The 19,677-nt window shown below is 45.6% G+C and overlaps 1 protein-coding gene and 1 non-coding gene across 2 annotated transcripts in view; both read right to left on the reverse strand.

The window, feature by feature from the left end:
- The window catches only part of CDON (cell adhesion associated, oncogene regulated), a 101,605-nt gene extending 98,346 nt beyond the window's left edge, over positions 1 to 3,259 (reverse strand). The window contains exon 1 of the mRNA XM_040483469.1: positions 3,153 to 3,259. The gene's annotated coding sequence lies outside the window, so the exon portion shown is untranslated. The remainder of the gene's footprint in view (positions 1 to 3,152) is intronic.
- An 11,233-nt stretch (positions 3,260 to 14,492) lies between these two features.
- TRNAL-UAG (transfer RNA leucine (anticodon UAG)) lies at positions 14,493 to 14,577 on the reverse strand. Its single transcript has one exon. It is a non-coding gene; the product is annotated as a tRNA-Leu (tRNA).
- Between the last annotated feature and the right edge of the window lie 5,100 nt (positions 14,578 to 19,677).

The raw sequence follows: 19,677 nt of genomic DNA on the forward strand, positions 1-19,677 counted from the left end.
TGGGGTAAGGAGCAGCGAGTCTGTTCCATTTAATCAAATACAGAATGAATTTTCAGCTCTATTCACTAGCTTGTCTCCAGGGCTCTCAAAAGGCACCAGGCAGCTAGAATCACACACATGTGGCTCTTTTAGGCAAGTATAATTAGTTTGATTTTAAAAAGCCACATTAATAATATCACCTCAGGACCATTATTCAGGGGACAGATGACAATGATACTGTATGTTTTAAGCCTGACAATGGGGGAAAGAGCACAAACAATGACGGAAAACTTGAAGGATTAAAAAAAAAACAACAACAAACCAGTTTTTCACTTAATTGTAATCCAATATTTTTAAAGTGACATTAAGTATATTCCATATACCATCTTTGAACTTTAATTGAGAAGAATCAAAGCCCTCCTTGTCAGCCTCTTAAAAGTGAATTAATACCATATACACGACAAAAATGTGTAAGTGGAATGTTTATAAATAAATAGGATATTTACATACAATATAAAATCCTGAATAAAAACAATAAAACATTATCTAATCCAATTAACAAAACTTCTTGGGAAAAAAAAAAAGCACTAACTGAAAATCACCATAAAATCAAGTCCTTCAAAGCAATCTATTTAGCAACCAGACTCCAAATTCTCTTTCTAATCTAATTAGTTCCTATTAAGTAGTAAGACCATATATCTTTTTTTTTTTCAACGTTTTATTTATTTTTGGGACAGAGAGAGACAGAGCATGAACGGGCGAGGGGCAGAGAGAGAGGGAGACACAGAATCGGAAACAGGCTCCAGGCTCTGAGCCATCAGCCCAGAGCCTGACGCGGGGCTCGAACTCCCGGACCGCGAGATCGTGACCTGGCTGAAGTCGGACGCTTAACCGACTGCGCCACCCAGGCGCCCCAAGACCATATATCTTAAAGAAAGACTACCTTGGAGACAACTCCTCTGCTCTTGTGATGTGCTGTCTTATTTTTCCTTCTGCAAAGTACAAATGCTAATTACAAGGCCATAGCTAATGTAATTACATGTTATAAACAACCAATTTTTCAATTAGTTATTTTTAAGTTCCTATCCCAGCCTAATTTCCCTAAGATAATGTTTAATTCCTGAAATCATTTTCCCAGGATATACCTGGACACAATCACCAGTTTTTAGTCTAAGTTTTCGCAAAAGAAACCTTCCTAGAGAAGAAAACTTTTACTTCAACTTATATTTTGACAAACCCATAGATGAAATCGTCTAGAAAGTTATGAGAGCATAAGGGCAAAGCGGAAAAGAGAAAAGCAGAAGACCTGGTCAACTAATTTTACCTGACCGCTTTAGAGCAAAGCCCTATGACAAAAGTTTCCACACAAAGCCTCCATCTATATATACCTTGCTGACAGGGGGCGGGGGAATCCTATCTTGAAGTGAACTTAATTCCTCACTTGCAAAGAAGGCAAAGGATAAGACTGATTTTAGAAGCCAACCTACACAAGCTAGATCAGTATGTTCCAAGTCCTAAGGGTTCTTTGTACTTCCCGGCTTGAGAGTCAGAGCTGTTTAAGTACTTTCCACAGAAGAGGAGGTTGATGAGAACCATAGCAATCAATCAAAGCATCCCAAGTGAGTTACTACACAAACAATAGCACAGTACTTCTAGTAACTGATTTTCCTGGTTGACTAAACTATTCAAACAAAGACAGATTTCCAAATACTATATCTGAGTTTTTGCATGAAAGTTAAACAATATACACTTGTGTGTTTTTTATAGAAATATAAATGTTTCTGCTCTACCCACTGCCAAGCACACACCCAGGGCACGTCTTTACAAAATGAAACAGGTTTTCTCCATCCTTCTCATATAACTTAAAGTATGAGGCAGTTTATTTCAACATGTGTATAACAGAAACTACAGTATTTGGTGCCTCTCTGGGTTCCTAAGAATGCTTTCTAGTTAAGCACTAATTTAAAATTTCCAGAATTTTTTTCTTTCATCTTGTCCTAAAAGTTGAACTACATTCCCCCTCCCATTTTCAGCTAAAATAGACTCCTTTTCAAAAAATGAGCTATAAAATGTAATAAAATGCTTAGAATTACACTGAGAATAAACCCATTTATTTCCCAGGTCCCCTCCCACCTTGTCCCTCTGTGACACTGCCCTTTAGGGACACCAGGTGTTAGCTGGGAGTCTGAGGGCAATGGTACCAGTGAGGCATGGAAACAGAATTGGCCTCTTTCATTTTTGCTGGCCACTGGCCTGAGAATAATCTCATGTTAGCTTTTAGTTCAACTTTCTGTTTCTCAAGGTGTTTGATTTAGGACACAGAGGCTGACTTTCTGTTATGATGTTCTCTAAATTCTAGATCTAAAGTGGAAAGCAGCCGGCCCTTAAGGCACCTGCCACCCTCTGTAGTCCTCACCAGGAAAGGCAGGCATTCTGGAGAAGAACTCCTTTTGGAGAGCCTTCCACCTGATTTGGTGGGGTTAGGGAGAACAATGAAGGCAAGGGCAAGGGAGTCTATCTAACCCCCTCAGTGATTTATTACTGAAATCCCTAGATGTGGAGAGAAAGCAACAAAGGTCTGGAAGCTGCAGACCGAGATAAATAGCGAGCTGTAATGTATTTAGCAAATGATAATGCAATCCACAGAAAGCTTTACAGAGAAGAAGGAAAAATACACTCCCTGGGGCTGGGAAGTCACTGAGCCTGGGAAGGCAAGAGAAAGATACATTGTGCAGGAAATTTCTCTTGCTTCTCCCTACACATAAATCACTGTCTCTCGCGGGGGCTCTGCGGGATGGAGGTTGAGAGAGGCGAGGGACCCCGCTCCGCTCCCTTGGGAAAACGTGCTGGCGCCCCTGACTCCCGGCTACGCTGGAGCTCACCTGCCCCAGTGGATCATTGTCAAAGAGATTTAATCGTATTACTGACACCTCACCCCGCCTCCTCCCACGAGGTGGCTCAGCGTCCCCGAGGACGCGGAACGCCGCAGCTCCCCGGTGGGCATCCGTCAGCTGCCCTCCCCAGAACCCGCACGCAGTCCGGGATCCCCACGCCTTGCGGGGCGCACCGACCTGCCCTCCCGCGGACCTCCCGCTCCCAAGCCGCGTGGCCCCCAAACCCGGGGTCCCCGGACCACCCCTCCCTCCGATCCTGCGGCGGGCCCACCCCCGCACCTCTCAGCGGGGCAGACTCAGTCCCCGGACCTCCTGCGCGGCAGCCGGCTCCGAAAACCACCCCCAGGTCATCCCCCGCGCGCTGGCGGCGGCTACGGCGGCGGCGGCTGCGATCCGAACGGGCCCCTCCATGCACAGAGCAGGGCAGCAGGAGGGCGCGGCGCCTCGCACGCCGGGGCGGGGACGCAGGGGCGGGCGGGCTGGCTAGCGCGGGGTCCCCGCTCTCCTCGCACCGAGCCGCGCGAGCCGGGCACCCGGGACTCAGGGGAGGGGAGCTTGGGGGGGGGCGGAGCCACCGGGGCGCGTCCCCGCGGCCGCGCTCCTCTCCGCTCAGGCGCGCGGGCGCGTAACCGGCGGGCTCGGGGCCAGCGAGCAGCACGCGAGGAGCGGGAGGAGGGAACCGGGCCGCAGAGGCCGCAGCGCCCCGCCGGCCCGCGCCCTGCCGGAGGGTGCGCGCGCAGCCTGCCAGATCAGCGGCGGGGGGGGGGGGCCCGCCCCACCCGCGGGGGGGGGGGGGGGCGCTCCGTCCAGGAGCTTCTCCTCGTCCCCTTCCTGCTTGCTCTACGGGAAAGCGTCCCCAGGAGAGTTGAGTACGGTCTCTGCTTTGGTTTAGGACAGTGAGGCTGAGCGGCCTCAGCAACTCACGGAGACTCCAAGATGCCTGCACTCACTTTCCCCTCACCTTGCTTCCCCGGGAGAGGCGGCATTTCTGGCCCGTCCACAAATGGTCTCCACGCTCCCCTGTTTGCCCGCCCAGGTCCCGCCCCTCGCTCCTTTACCTAAGTTGTGTGTGGAGGCAATGAGTCCGACCCTTCTTTTGGCTCCTACCTGGGCTCTGCCTTCGGATTCCAGCTTTCCGCCGCTTAAGGCTACTGAGCCTTTTCAGCACTTTCTGTGCGTCCTTTCTTAAGCAGCTGCATCCCGCCGTGCATTCATATACACGCAAGCAGGTAGCAACACTCAAGAGACTAGGAGAGGCTCAGTGTCACCTGGTGAAACTAACCTGGTCTTTGGTCCCAGAGTCTTCCCACCTCGTCCTTTGGACCTGCCTCGAGTTATTTGATCTCACTGAACTTAAGTTGTTAAACATGAAAAGGGGAAAAATAAATTCTATTTAAAGGTTGTTGTGAAGCCTAAGTATGATACTTGGTGAAAAGCACCTGACATTCACTGGGCATTTGAGAGCTGTGACTTCTATTACTAGCAGTTCTTTTCTTTTCTTTCTTTCTTTCTTTCTTTTTTTTTTAACCACTGTCATTACTTGTTAATAGTTTAACTACAAAGGAGTCTAGTGAAAGTTCAAAAACATTCAGTACTGGGATGACTGGCTGGCTCAGTTGGTAGAGTGAGTGACTCTTGATCTCCAGGTTGTGGGTTTGAGCGCATGTTGCGTGGGTGTAGAGATTACTTAAAATCTTTAGGGGTGCCTAGGTGGCTCAGTCTGTCAAGCGTCCAGCTTCGGCTCAGGTCAGGATGTCATGATGGCGGTTAATGGGTTCAAGCCCCGCGCCTGGCTCTGTGCTGACAGCCCAGAGCCTGGAACCTGCTTCTGATTCTGTGTCTCCTTCTCTCTCTGCCCCTCCCCTACTCACACTCTGTCACTCATGCTCTCTCTCAAAAATAAACATAAAAATAAATAAATAAAACAAAATCTCTGAACACACACACACACACACACACACACACACACACAACATTCAATAGTGAATTTCAGGAGAAATATGCCAGTCTCCCTTACCTTCTTACTTGAATTTCACAAAGAAATGCTTTGAAAGTGATAGGGTTCAAACAGTTTAACTTTCTGCTTTTGCTATGTCCAGGATCTTTGTGAAAGCATTAGATCCTATGAAAGTCAGGATAGGAGGCAAAAAAGAAGCTGTGACTCTAGTTTGTGTTCCATTGTCCCAAGGTTTAGGTCAAATCACAAATCGGTATGTTATTAACTTAAGGTATAGTAAATGATTTTTCATTCAGCATATAAATCTTATAAACACTGAGAGAGTTCTGTCTGAATAGAATGGAAGTCTTGCAGGTTTCTTGTGACACTCGTTAAGAATCCTAGCCATCCCCCACCACTGCAGTTATACTAGAGACGCTTACAGGTTCCTCTCTTGGAGCCCATATGACTCTGGGAACCCCCAATCTCACAGTGACATTTGAATATCACTGTACCTATTATTCCTCATAATCAGGCTGAGAAATAATCATGATGATGTTTATTGATAATGATTACTTTTTCTGCCTTGTTCATAAAGTGGAGAAATCATTTCAGATATAAAATAGTATTTCATAGGGGCATCTGGATGGCTCAGTTGGTTGACCTTCCAACTCTTGATTTCAACTCAGATCATGATCCCGGGGTCATGGGATTGAGCCCCACGTCAGCTCTGTACTGAGCATGGACCCTGCTTGAGATTCTCTTTCTCTCTCTCTCTCTCTCTGTCTGTCTCTCTCTCTCTTTCTCTCTCAAAAAAAAAGAAAGAAAGAAAGAAAGAAAGAGAAATGAAAAAAGGATTTCACCAATGAATCATTTATTTGTTCAGCATTTGCTTTAAAAATGCTTAAAAAAAAAACAAAACAAACAAACAAACAAAAAAAAAAAAAAACAGGGGCACCTGGGTGGCTCAGTCAGTTAAGCATCCAGCTTGGGCTCAAGTCATGATCTTGCAGCTCATGGGTATGAGCCCTGGGTTGGGCTCTGCACTGACAGCTCAGAGCCTGCTGAGGACTCCCTGTCTCCCATTCTCAGTCTTTCTCTCTCTCTCTCTCTCTCTCTCTCTCTCTCTCTCTCTGAAAATAAATTTTTAAAAAACTTAAAAATACTAAAAACAAAACAAAACAAATCAAGGGGCACCAGCGTAGCTCAGTCGGTTGACCATCCAACTCTTTTTTTAAACATTTTATTTATTTATTTATTGTGAGAGAGAGCAAGGGAGAGGGACAGAGAGAATGGGGGAGGGGCAGAGGAGGCAGGGAGAGAGAATCCCAAGCAGGCTCTGAGTGTCAGGCGGAGCCCAATGCTGGGCTCTAACCCACACTTGAACCACACACGTAACCAGCTGAGCCACCCAAGCACCCAGAGCATCTGACTCTTGATTTCATTTCAAGTCATGATCTGATCAAGGGATGGAGCCCTACATCGGGCTAAAGATTTCTCCCTCTCTCTTCCTCTGCCCCTCTCCCACACTCTCTGTCTCTCTCTCTCTGTCTCTCTCTCAAATAAAAAAAAAACAAAGAAAGAAAGAAAGAAAGAAGGAAGGAAAGAAAAAGAAAAAATTTAAAAAAATACTTAGTAAGCACCTACTCTATGCTGCTGCTAGGCAAACAGGTACATGGAGAATTATGACCTAGTCCCCAAAGAGCTCACAATCTAATTGTGATCCAGGTGCATAAATGGGTAAGTACACGGACATGTCTTCAGTATAATGAACAAGGAGCTGTGGAAGCACAGGGCAGTGGTGCTAACAGTGCCTGGAGTTTGGGGGAAGGGGAGGGTGGCTTGTCAAGAAAGGCTTCCTAAAAGAAGTGACTCATGAACTAAGTCTTAAAGGATAGTAGGAGTTGGCCAGGTAAAGGTCAAGGAGTGGAAGGGCAGTTTGGCAGAAGGGACATTATGAATAAAGGCATAGAGGTGAGAAACAAGGCAGCCCACTGGATCTTCAAGCTCTTCTCCTTTTTTTTTTTTTTTTTTTTTTTTTGAGAGTGTGTGAGTGGGCAAGGAGCAGAGAGAGAGGGGGACAGAGGATCCAAAGTGGACTCTGCTGACAGCAGAGAGCCTGATGCAGGGCTCAAACTCATGAACCAGGAGATAACGACCTGAGCCAAAGTTGGACACCTAACCAGTTGAGCCACCCAGGTGCCCCATAAGCTCTTCTTTGTGGTTGAAGTGTAAGGGGCTAGGTGAGGATTGGTAAATGAAGGCACTGCAGAATGAACCCAAAGTCAAATCACAAATCATACCAAGAAGCTGGTACTTTATCCTATAGGCAATGGAGAATCAATGCAGGGTTTTACATGGGAGTGTAATATGGTCAGATTTGTCTTTAGAAACATCACCTAGCATCAGTGATGAGGATGGACTGAGGGAGCCAAGTCTGAGATCAAAAAATTTGGAAGCTTCAGAAGCTGTCTAGACAGTCTAGTTGGAGCAAGAGACTGAACTGCTCCAGTTGCATCAAGGACAGTAGTAAAGCAAGAGCAGAGAAGAGAGGAGAGAGTCCAGAAACAAGAGGAAAATTTGGCAGGACTTGGAAACTGACTTCATGTGGAAAGTGAAGAAGACAGGGGACTCAAGGATGACAACAGCCTTCTAGCTTGAGTGGATGATAGTCATGCTCCCTACCCCCATAGTACCTGGGAGAAAATAATGCCCAGCAGGAGATATAGGTTTTAGGGAAACAATGATGTGTTCAATTTGAGCCTTTTGAATTTGAGGTCCCTGTGGAACCTCCAAGTACAGGTGTCCACAGATTGATAAGTCCAAGCTGGACATATAGATTTGAAAGTCATGAGTATAGAGTATATTTATGTCACAAAAATATTCCCTCAGAAAGAATATGGAACCCTATAAAGTTGTAGCCAAGGGTCAATTTCTAAAACTCTGATAACTAAAGCCCTTGATTATCTTGATGAATTTGGACGGAAAGGTTGTTGACTGACTTCAAGTGTGACACATGAAAAAGATGCTTGAGTAAGGTGGTAAGGGTTTGGAATAACCATTAGGAAAAATGAGAGTTGAAAACTAAAAGTTGAAAATCAATCCCCGGAGTAATGAGTGATGCTGAGAGCCTGGCTAAGGTTGGGGATCATGAATTTGTAGGGGAGGCATCTGCATGATTGTTTGATTTCCTCTATCAAAATTTAACCATTCAGATGTAAGGGGAGAAGCATAACACTGATTCAAGTTTGCAGCTTCACTGGGGGATGTGCAAGAAGGAGAAAAATACACGGTAGTCGTAAGAAAGTAATTTAAATCATCAATCACAGGATCCAAGGTGTCACCTGGAAAAGAATGATAGATGGAATAAAAGGTCAGACAAAAGAAAAGGAGATTTCCGTGAGGTTGTTACAAGATTGAGGAGTAAAAAAGACAAGAGGTCTTTGGTTATGATTACTCACCATTTCCGAAGCGCAACAATGACGGTAATGATTATAGATCTAGCACGCTACGGGATGCTGGTGGAGGAAATGGTTCAGAGACCTCAGGTCATTATACTTTATGGGATCAGAGCTGGAGACATGGGCAGACATTGAAGAGCCCGAGAGAAATGTTCAAAGAAATACCACGAGCCCAGTGCCCGAGTCCACAATGACTGGGTGGGAAGGTTGATAGATGCTTAAGTGCCATGGATGTACATTCAATGAATATTAGGCCTGAATTGGGTGCTTTTATAATACAAAATAGATACTAAAGCTGGTTCTCCAAGAATAACATGATAGACTAAGTAGAGCCAAGCAGACCTATATCAAATTCTGACTCTACCTCATTTGACTTGGTCAAGTTATTTAAACTCTTGGGAGTCTTGTTTTTGCTGGTCATTTGTGAAATAGGGATGATACTAACACCCGACTGAGGGTTGATAATACGGCTTCTTTCCATAGGAAGATTAATTGAGCTAATGCCTGTGAAATACTAGATGGCAAAAGCAAACACTGAATAAAATTTAGCTATTATAATAATAATAGTTAGTGCTTGTTATGCCAAGTATTATTTTAAGCATTAGTCCTGTGTTACAAATGAGAGAACTTGAGGCCGAGCAACGTGATGTGTCCTGACCAGGATCACACACCTAGTTAGTGTAGACCTTGTGTTTAGACCCAGGTAGTCCGGTTCTAGATAGAGGCTGGACTCTTAATTACCGCACATTAATGTATCCCCACAATAAGAATATTTATTATTATTGCTATCACTTCAAATGATTGTGTCAATTAAAAAACGTCTATTGAGCACCTTTTAGGTGTAAGGCACTAGATTAAAGAGGTATAAAAAAGGGGTGCCTGGGTGGCTCAGTTAAGCATCCGACTTTGGCTCGGGTCACAATCTCACAGTTCCTGAGTTAGGTTCCTGAGTTCAAGCTCCCCGGCGGGCTCTCCGTTGCCAGAGCAGAGCCCCCTTCAGAGCCTCTGTGGCCCTCTCTCTCTGCCCCTCCCTGACTCGAGCTCAGGTGTGCGCGCTGTCTCTTTCTCTCTCTCTCTGTCTCTCAAAAACAAACATTTTTTTAAAGAGGTATAAGAGGGGCGCTTGGGTGGCTTAATCTGTTTAGTTAGGCGTCTGATTTCAGCTGAGGTCATGATCTCACGGTTCATGGGTTTGAGCCCCGCATCAGGCTCTGTGCTGACAGCTCAGAGCCTGGAGCCTGCTTCAGATTCTGTCTCCCTCTCTCTCCCTCTCTCTGCCCCTCCCATGCTCACGCTCTGTCTCTCTCTCTTTCTCAAAAATAAACATTTAAAAATTAAACAAAAAGGTATAAGAAAATGCCTAGATTTAAACACATCTATGGACCTCCTCAGGATCCCTTGGCTTCTTCACCTGTCTCTAGGACACTCGGCTACCACGGCAACGTATTTGGTGCTCCTCCCACTGTTCCTGGGCCCTGCACAGCTTAGGACCTCACCGCCCAGCATGTGCTGAGACGGCCAGGTCACCGCCCAGCGTGTGCTGAGACGGCCAGGTGACCTAACCCAAGAATGCAGGACGTGTTTCCCCCATGAATGTGAGAAGGACATGGAAGAAGAGCTCAACAGATTTCCTTCTCCTTCCCTCCACCCAGTGGCATGAGTTTTCGGTAAATCTTATCTGGAGACGTCCCTGGTGACGGAACAGGAGCACCTGTTGTGTGACCTCGGGGCCAAGCAGGAGCACCTGTTGTGTGACCAGCTGTGACCTTGCATTTGTTTCCCGACTTTTCCTACCACATTTCCATTTTCCCTCACTCTCACCTGGAATTGACTTAATTGCCCCAATTTCTGTTTACCAGAGAGACTCTAAACATAAGGACTTATGTTCATAAAACTTTAGAAGGATCAGACCTACCTCTACATAAAATGTAAGTAACAATACAGATAAGTATGTGATAAATACTGAGTGAGTAGGATGCAGCAGGGCACAAGTTTGAGTCCTCACCTGAATCTGAGCTACGTGATCTTGTATTTTCTATGCCTCAGTTTCCTCATACATAAAATGGGGAGAATTATCACTGTCCCCAGTGTATGCACTTTCATACACTGATGGTGAGAGTAAAAAATGGTACAACCTCCAGGGAAGAACATTTGATGACATTTATCAAAATTTATTGTGATTTTGCCCTTGGATCCAGGGGTTCCAGTCTTAAAACTTATCCTACAGATGCTCTTGCACTCACGTAAAATGCTGCATGTAAGGCCCATTCGTCGCAACATTATCTATGACACATTGAAAATAACCGGAGCGTCCATTACGAGGAACTATATCCACACAATGGAATAGTATGCCGCTGAGAAAAGAAAAAAAAGACACTCTAGATAGCTGCTACGGAAGATACTCCCGATTCTACCGTTTGTGACAACACGGATGGACCTTCATGCTGAGTGAAATCAACCAGACCCAGAAAAACAAATGCTATATGATCTCACTTGTATGTGGAATCTAGGTAACAGAACTCATAGAAGCAGAGAACAGGTTGGGGGTTACTGGAGATGGGGTTGGGGGTAGGGGGAATTGGGTGAAGGCGGTCAAAAGCACAACCTTGTAGTTATTAGATAGAGAGGTCCTGGGGACGTAACACACAGAGTGGCCACTATGGTGAACAATCCTGGCTTGTGTATTTGAAAATTTCCAAGATAGTAGACATTGAGGGTTCTCATCATAAGAAGAAAAATTATAGTTATGTGAGGTGATAGATTTTAACTTATTGTGGGGATCTTTTCACAATATACCCATTTAATTGTAATTGTTATGTTTTGCACCTTCTACTCGTACAATGTTATATGGCAATTCTATCATAGTAAAACTGGGGAGGATAAAAGTACTCTAGGACACATCATGAAATGAAAGAGAGGGAGGGCGATGTAAATGCAGAATGGTGTATATAGTGGGGGCTCAGTTGGTTAAGCTTCCAACTTCAGCTCGGGTCATGATCTAACGGTCTGTGAGTTCGAGCCCCACATGGGGCTCTGTGCTGACAGCTCAGAGCCTGGAGCCTGCTTCAGATTCTGTGTCCCCCTCTCTCTCTGCCCCTCCCCAATTCACACTCTGTCTCTCTCTGTCTCTCAAGAATGAATAAATGTTGAAAAAAAATTTTTTAATTAGAAAAAAAGAATGGTGTATATACTGTTATGTGCTATTATGTAGAGTTAGGAAGGAAAAACTAGGAATATATATTTGTATTTACTGATCTTTTGCATAAAGAACCACGGGAGGGATGCAAAGAATAACTTAAAAATGATTAGCTCTGGTGGAAGGTGGGTAAACAGTATTGACAGAAACAGAGATAAAATTGAGGCTTTAAAAAAAAAAGGTTTTTTAATTTATTTTTGAGAGAAAGAGAGCAGAGGAGGGACAGAGAGAAAGAGAATCCCAAGCAGATTCTGCACTGTCAGTGACGAGCCCGACAAGAGGCTCGAACTCAAGAAACTTGAGCGTGGCCTGAGCTGAAATCAAGAGTTGGATGCTTAACCTACTGAGTCACCCAGGTGCCCCAAAGCTTTTTATAATATTTTGATTTTTGAACACATAAATAGGTTACTTATACAAAACAAAAATTTAATATGAAAATAGTATCTGTCTTTCAAGGCTTAAATGAGATAATGTGTTGAATTCCTAGCGTAGTAACTGAAGGACAGTAGGAGCTCAGTAAACAGTCACTACAAAAAAACCCCCACCAAAACCAAAAAAAACAAAAAACAAAAACCAACATTCAGCTGAAATGGAGAAATAAAGGCTTCAAGAAGGAAAGAGAACTTAACCTCAGCTCAGAGGCTGGGGAATACTCAGAAAGAGGTAGAGAAATGGGGTCCATGCCCAACGAGGAAGTGCAGGGGACAATGGAACAAAGCTATCAAATCAAGGTTGCAGGTAGAAGACTCTAGATAGGGGATGGCCCGGGGGATTCCAGCAGAGGAGCAGTGAAGTTAGTGAAGAAGTTAGTGAGACAAATTGGGGCCACATAGGGGAGGATTTGAATTGTAGATAAGACCTTTATTCTTGGGTAATAATAACTAACTGTATTGTATCTTACGTTAGGAACTCAAATCTTACTGTCTGGATCCAATACCAGCTCACGTTAATGTTACAAGCCTCTAAAATATCCTTGGGCTGGGGGTGCCTGGGTAGCTCAGTCAGTTAAGTGTCTGACTCTTGATTTCAGCTCAGGGCATGATCTCACAGTTCATGAGTTTGAGCCCCACGTCGGGCTCCCCAGTGGACAGTGCAGAGCCTGCTTGGGATTCTCTGTCTCCCTCTCTTTCTGCCCCTCCCCTGCTCACTCTCTATTTCTCTCTATCAAAATAAAGAAATAAACACTTAAAAATAGAAAAAATATCCCTGAACTAGAAACAATCTAAAAGACATTGCAAATGTGAAAAAGTGTCCCTTTTGGCAACAGCAAGATTGGTCAAAGTGGATCATCATCAAGCTGGCTCAGTCTGTTGAAGGTTTGCCAAGTAAAGAGTGATTTCACATGTTTTGCTTTGGGTCATGGCTTTGGATTTTATGTGATCTAATTTGCATAAGAAAAACATTAATCCATTTAAAATTGACAAAGAGAAGGGAAAATGACCATCTAAAAGTCAATTGGTTTAAGGCCTTTCTCTTTACTCTCTGCTAAGGGTTCCAAAGTTCAAAACAGCAACAAAATCCCCACAATAAGCTGGACCCAGAGGGTTAAATAATAACAGAAGTCGCTTGTTCTATTTGGATAATTTCCAAATTTATACAACAAAGTTCCCATTAAATATGCAGGAAGTTCTAATTATTTATGATGTAATTTAATATTGACATGCTATTAAATGACCTGACCCTCCCCCAGACTTTCAGAGTTTTACATCTGAGGACTGCAAGGTAAACTCTCTTACCATGACCAGAGGTTGGTAATCAACAGTTTGGCCCTGCGAGGTATTGTTTTCTTCAAAAAGAAATTCCTACAGCTTGACTGTATTCTCACTGTCTTATACATTTCCTGAATTGTGTGCAAGAGGATTTCACGGAGAGGGAGAGTTCTATGGCCTTTTTTATGCTGAACAGGCTAAGCCCCGGAGACTCACCGCCTAAACCCATTACACACAGATCACCTAACTCTGTGACTGGGTTTGTGATGCTAGATTAACTTACCCACACACCAGGACAGAAGAAAATGACTTTACGCTATCTTCTTTGCGCCAGCAAAGAATGTGGAGATCATTTTACGGAAAATGGAAAGACAGGGAGGCGCTGAACAGATATGGATGCCACCTTCCATGCCATTGAGTTACATGCGGCAAAGGAGCGCCTGTCTGAGATGTGAAAGAGAATGACCAGCCGGGGATATTTGCAGAAGGTAGCAGCTAACGAATGAGTTATTTGAGGCTGGATGGCCTCACAGAAAAAGTTATTGAACTAAGGAGTGGGAAACCTGTTCAGTACAATTTCTTCCCAGATCCCTCATCCTCCTGTCCACTGTGTGAACGTGGGGCAAACATTCCATCTCTGCGGTAGAATTTCCTTCCTTTCTCTCAAAGAGGAGAAAGAAGCTACAGTGCATCAAGGTCTCTGAGAGCCTGGCATTGTCAGAGCAAATTCTGGCAACTTCAAAGCTCTAGCATGAGTTGGAACAAAAAGATTTTGACATAATGTCTTAGCTGCTGCTGGAAGGATTTGGTTTTGAGTCTCTTCCGGACATCAAACACCTAGGGCAGTCTAACTGGGCTAGTGTCCGGGGGTGCTGGAGGCCTTCTTATCAGTTGTGAATATTCCTTATGGCAGCAGCAGAAAATGTTAGGAAAATTAACTTGCACTTTGGACAAATTACTTAACATGCTTTGTGCATCCGTCTTCCCATCCAAATAGGTACGATTCACAATGAGAAACAGGAAAGGTACCATTTGCTAAGACTGTGGTGAGGGTTTAGTGACATAATGCACACAAAGAACTTGGCCCAGAAACAAGGACGTAATCAAGAGTAAAGATGCACTGTTATTTTGTAGGGGTTTTTTATTTGTTTTTTTATTTTAGAAAGCGAATGAGCAGGAGAGGTGCAGAGGGAGAGAGACAATCTTATTTTTAATGTTTATTTTTGAAAGAGAGACAGAGCATGAGTGTGGGAAGGACACAGAGAGAGAGGGAGACACAGAATGAAGCAGGCTCCAGGCTCTGAGTGGTCATCACAGAGCCTGACGTGGGGCTCGAACCCACAAACTGTGAGATCATGACCTGAGCCTAAGTCAGACGCTTAACCAACTGAGCCACCCAGGCACCTCAAAGAGGAGAGAGAATCTTAAGCAAGCTCCACAGCCATGGGACTCACTTCAGGACCCTGGGATCACGCCCCGAGATGAAATCAAGAGTCAAATGCTCAACCGACTGAGCCAGCCAGGCGCCCTGGCCTGTTACTATTTTTATCATCATCATTGTGGTAAAAATCATTCCCTCCTACAGACCAAAGTTGTCTCTAATTGCTTTAGCTGTGAGCACCTATCATGTTAGGCAGACAATGAAAGAGCAAGCACACATGACCTACTGGTTTGTGTGACGGCCTTTCACAGATTAGTAATAAGGGTGATGCTTGCTGTGTATACCGTATAGGTATTTATCCACAAGGGGCATCAATTTGGAAGACTGGTAAGGATCAGAGAAGCTTGGCGCTCCGTAAATATTACATTGTGCTTGTTAACAAAATGAATGCAAACGTATATTTTAAAAGGGAATCTCATTAATCATTACTTTTACTCTTGCTTTTGCCTTATGTAACAAGGTGTTTTCTTTTGGTTAATTAAAAGTACTTATAACGGGTATCAGTGCTGATACCCTTTAAGACCAGGGTTCTGAACGGAGTCCTCTGCACTTCCGCATTGCCATCCAGCCTGATGGATTCCCTGGGGGCTAGAGAGACACACCGCTCCCCCCCCCCCCCCACCAGGGCCCCGCAGGGAGAGGATGCCATTAGAGGGGATCTGGACTCTGGCATGTTGGAGCAGAGTTAACAGACTAAAGAAGCTAGTGGCTCATGTCTTGGGTGACTCTCCTCCCAGCAGTTTTGGGTGCAGCCTGTACGTTCACATTTATGCCAGCAAAGTGGGGTGGAGGGGGGAAGCAAAGAGGGAGAGAGCACCTGGGAGCTGATACTGAGTGAGGGAGGCTGAAGAAGGGGCAGCAGGGATGGAGAAAAATTGAAATCGGGTCATTTCCCTTTCTCCTTCCAATCCACTCCTCCCTCTCTCTTTGCTGAGCCATTTTGCTGTTACGAAATTACACGATGCTGTTACCCACTGCCCCTGGCTTCCTTGCGTGGGAACGGTTAATGAAGGGAAAGCAATCGAGGAGACAGGTTTTCTGCAGGTTTCTCCAGGTTGGAGATGCACACTGGCTATGGGCTTCCCAGTGTGTTTTGGGGCTGCAAGACTTGAGTGAACTAATTCAATCCAAGGTGTCAGTGACTGATAGCTTTAGAAGTAGTTCTCCCAGTATGTAAGGAAATGGCTCTCCGGGAGTAGATTTTTGGATACTGTAAGTAGATTCCTAGGGAGATGTTTTGGATTTGGGGGACCATCTATCTCCTCCACCTCTCAGGTAGCGGCTCTTTCAGGTGACAAGCAATGCTTTAAAAGGGCAGAGATTAACAACCATCCCAACCTGGTCCCAGGCTGGGAGGGGGCACGGGAAAAGCTGGAGAAGAGCCCATTCACGTGGCCGCTCCCATTCTAACTCACACCCCCACCTGCATTCAGGAATACCTCTTTCCCCTTTCCTCTGTGGTATTCATTTCAGGCTTTTTTAAAAAAAATTTTTTTTAATGTTTATTTATTTTTGAGACAGAGAGAGACAGAGTGCAAGTGGGGGAGGGACAGAGAGAGAGGGAGACACAGAATCCGAAGCAGGCTCCGGGCTCCGAGCTGTCAGCACGGAGCCCGACACGGGGCTCGAACCCACAAACCGTGAGATCATGACCTGACCCGAAGTCGGACGCTTAACCGACTGAGCCACCCAGGCGCCCCTCATTTCAGGCTTTGTCAAAAGCTCAACACTGAGACAATTAGCCTCTGCCCACAGCCAGCAGCCAGCTCTTGGGCCCCTTCACCTTAATGGTGGCACTGTGCCTGAGGAGATACTCTGTGTAGCATTCTTCACAGATGCCTGAGGGGGAGGGCGATAGGCCTTTCTGTAGAAGAAAGGAATCGAAGTGGGGAAGTTGAGACTTAAAACTCAAAATCAACCAAACTAACACAAAATGTCAGGACTCCAACTATTTTCCAGAGTGAGATAATTTTCTTTATTACCTACCATGAGCCATGACTTTGGGGATTATATGTGCCCTCTTAAACTCAGCAGGCCCTGGCCCCTGCCCCCACGCACAAGGATGGCTCAGAGATGGCTTGCTCCTCTCAGCAAAAGCCTTAATTTAGCCCCTCGCAAGTCAGTGCCTCACACTCCTGACCAGGAGGCATGTAATCTCAGGGGTCCTTTCCAGACCGAGAAGGCTGGCTGCATAGTCCTCTAACATGGGAAATGTTTCAGGACCTCTTTGAGATGCTCAGGCCATCTGGATTCCTGTCTGTGAGCCATGTGATCTGTCTGCAGGGGAAAGTCACCAGTGAGACGGTCATTCCCAGGCTTCTCCTCTATCAACATTTGCAGCCACAGTGTGGAAAGTTAGCCCTTTGTTTTCCTCCAGTGCCTGGATCTGTGCATATTTCCACCCTTAAGGTGACCCTAGAGATGGCTCAGAGGGTGCCGAACTTAATAGGCGCTTGGCAAAGTGAGCCAAAGGCACAAAGGAGGTGGAATAGATCACTGTCCCTCTTCTCTCTCTTCCTGTAGTTCTCTCTCTACCTTTATTGTTGTTTTGAATTTTTTAAATGTTTATTTAATTTTGAGAGAGAGAGAGAGAGAGAGAGAGAGAGAGAGAACCAGTGGGGGAGGGGCAGAAAGAGAGGGAGTCACAGAACCTGAAGCAGGCTCCAGGCTCTGAGCCGTCAGCAGAGAGCCCGATGCGGGGCTCGAACCCACAAACTGTGAGATCATGACCTGAGCCGAAGTCGGTTGCTTCACTGACTGAGCCACCCAGGCGCTCCTCTCTCTCTCTCTCTCCCTTTAAAATGCTGACATTGCCATAGCTCTCAGGGTTAAAGTTCACTGATTTTTAAATAGAATAAATGTATTCGATGACATTTACTAAGCTATTACTAAGCTATATTGTCAAGCAAAACATAACGTTCCTACGCTTGGTTGTGTCTGCCTCCTATTTTTGCTTTCCTGGGAGAGATCACCATATATTTTCCTACCTTTTTTTTTTTTTTTGAGCCACCAAAGACCCAGGCAAATCAACAAATGCTTATCAAGCTTTTTCTGTTTGTTCATCACTTGCCTGTAGAAGAATACAACAGCATTTCAGCTGTGGAGATAAAATACGATAAAATACGCACTTATGTAGTCTCTATTAAGCGCCAGGCACAGAGTGCTAAGCGTTTTTTATAAGCACTCATTTAATATTCCTGTGAGATAGGCATTTTTTTTTAAGCTTATTTATTTACTTTGAGAGAGAGAAAGAGCAAGAGAGGGAAGCAAGTGGGGGAGGGGCAGAGAAAGAGCAAGTGGGGGAGGGGCAGAGAGCGAGGAAGAGAGAGAGGATCCCAAGCAGGCTCCTCGCTGTCAGTGCAGAGCCTGACGCGGGGCTCGAACTCATGAACCATGAGATCATGACCTGAACCAAAACCAAGAGTCGGAGACGCTTAACCGACTGAGCCACCCCAGGCGCCCCGAGATGGGCCTCAGGGTTCCTAACTTTACAGGTGAGGAAACCAAAGTTCAGAGAGATTGAGTAACTTGCTCAAGGTGACACGACTAGAGAGGATAGAGCTGGATTCGAATCCCAGTCGCTGAACTTCAGAATCCACACGCATGACTCAGGCTATGCAGCCTTTCCAGCGGGTCTCCGTGACCGTGAGGAAGCCACGCAAAGCAGCGTATAAACGAACGCTCGTTTGCTATGGTGTAGACTGAGGTTATGGGTTTAAAAAGCAGGAAAGCAATGGTTCTTGGGAAAGAACCACAGAAAGAGCTGGGTTGGCTGATGGAATACATTGTTCTCAGGCAGCGTGAGGCAGACAACCCGGGGATCCGAAGAGAAGCTAAGAAAGACAGAGGGTGGGAACCTTGCCTGACTTCAGAGTCAGGAAAACAGCAAAGTTCTTTTCCACAAAGGGATGGTAAGAATAGTACCTCCCTCCTGGTTTCGTGAGGATTAGAACAATGCCGTGCACGTAGCAGGCTCAGTGTCAAGTGTTGGCTATACTATTACTATTATTGTTCTTGGATGAACTTTCACTTCGAGCCTGGCTACAGTTGGGGAGAGGGGAGCCTGGCTTATATTATGGTGTCTTAGGTTAGTGACTGGAATACACTGAAAACCTTTGTTCCTTGGCAAAGCAACGCCGTGCTCTCATTTCAAACCCACTTATAAATTCTGCAATGGAAAAAACGAGGCTGGCCCTTCGGGAACTCACTGTAAGGGCCTGAGGCTCGCGCCATAGTCTCACTAAATCCACTGGCAGAAGACCTTTGGGCCACCCAGCCCCACCTGGAGGAGGAAGGCGATTAAACGGGTGATCTCACCACGTCCCCTTTGACCAAGGAGAGGGCCGGAGTCTGTGATCCCGTAAACAGACTCCTAGGCCTTGCAAACCATGGGCGTTTTTGTGGATTGTTCTTTGTTCAGAAAAAGCCAGAGCAGTCTCGAGAAGCCTGCAGAATGTTAGAGCTGTCGCTTCTAGAGTAACGTAACTCTGTTACCCAGCCGTCAGCAAAGCAAAGCAAAGCAAGGTATATGTCTCCATGAGTCTCCATGAGTCATTTAATATTTAATATTCACAGTGCTGGCAGTTTTTTGACTGATGCAAATGTTTTGCAAACAGAACCCGGGCCTGTTTTTCTCCACGCTCCCCCCACCCCTGTCGAGTGAGAGGTTGGCAGAGGCAGTGCTAAACTAGTAGGGCCGATGAGATACTATCTCTGTCTCCTTGTAACACAAAACATTTATTTTGCAGCGAGTGAACACAAAATTGAAAGGGCTCCAAGATTTCTGGGAGCAAGAGGCTTGATCTCCCCTTAGCTGGACCGCCTGGTTTGTTGACTTTCTGCCTTTTGTCTCCCCCGTGGCAGTGATAAGCTCCACCTGAGACCTATGCAATTAGGAAGGCAGTTCTAGAAGCACCAGGTCGTCCCCCACCTCGGGCCCCAGAAGCTAGGAAAACTGTCTAGGCGGCTGAGAGGACGAGAAACGTACAGCAGAAGAGATGAGCTCTGATGGGCAAAACCAGGTTTGGTGATGGCCTCCCGCTTCTCCCCCTTCTTCCCAAA

Source organism: Herpailurus yagouaroundi, unplaced genomic scaffold (assembly GCF_014898765.1).
Source record: "Herpailurus yagouaroundi ecotype Mexico unplaced genomic scaffold, PumYag 161, whole genome shotgun sequence".
In the NCBI taxonomy this organism is placed as follows: domain Eukaryota; kingdom Metazoa; phylum Chordata; class Mammalia; order Carnivora; family Felidae; genus Herpailurus; species Herpailurus yagouaroundi.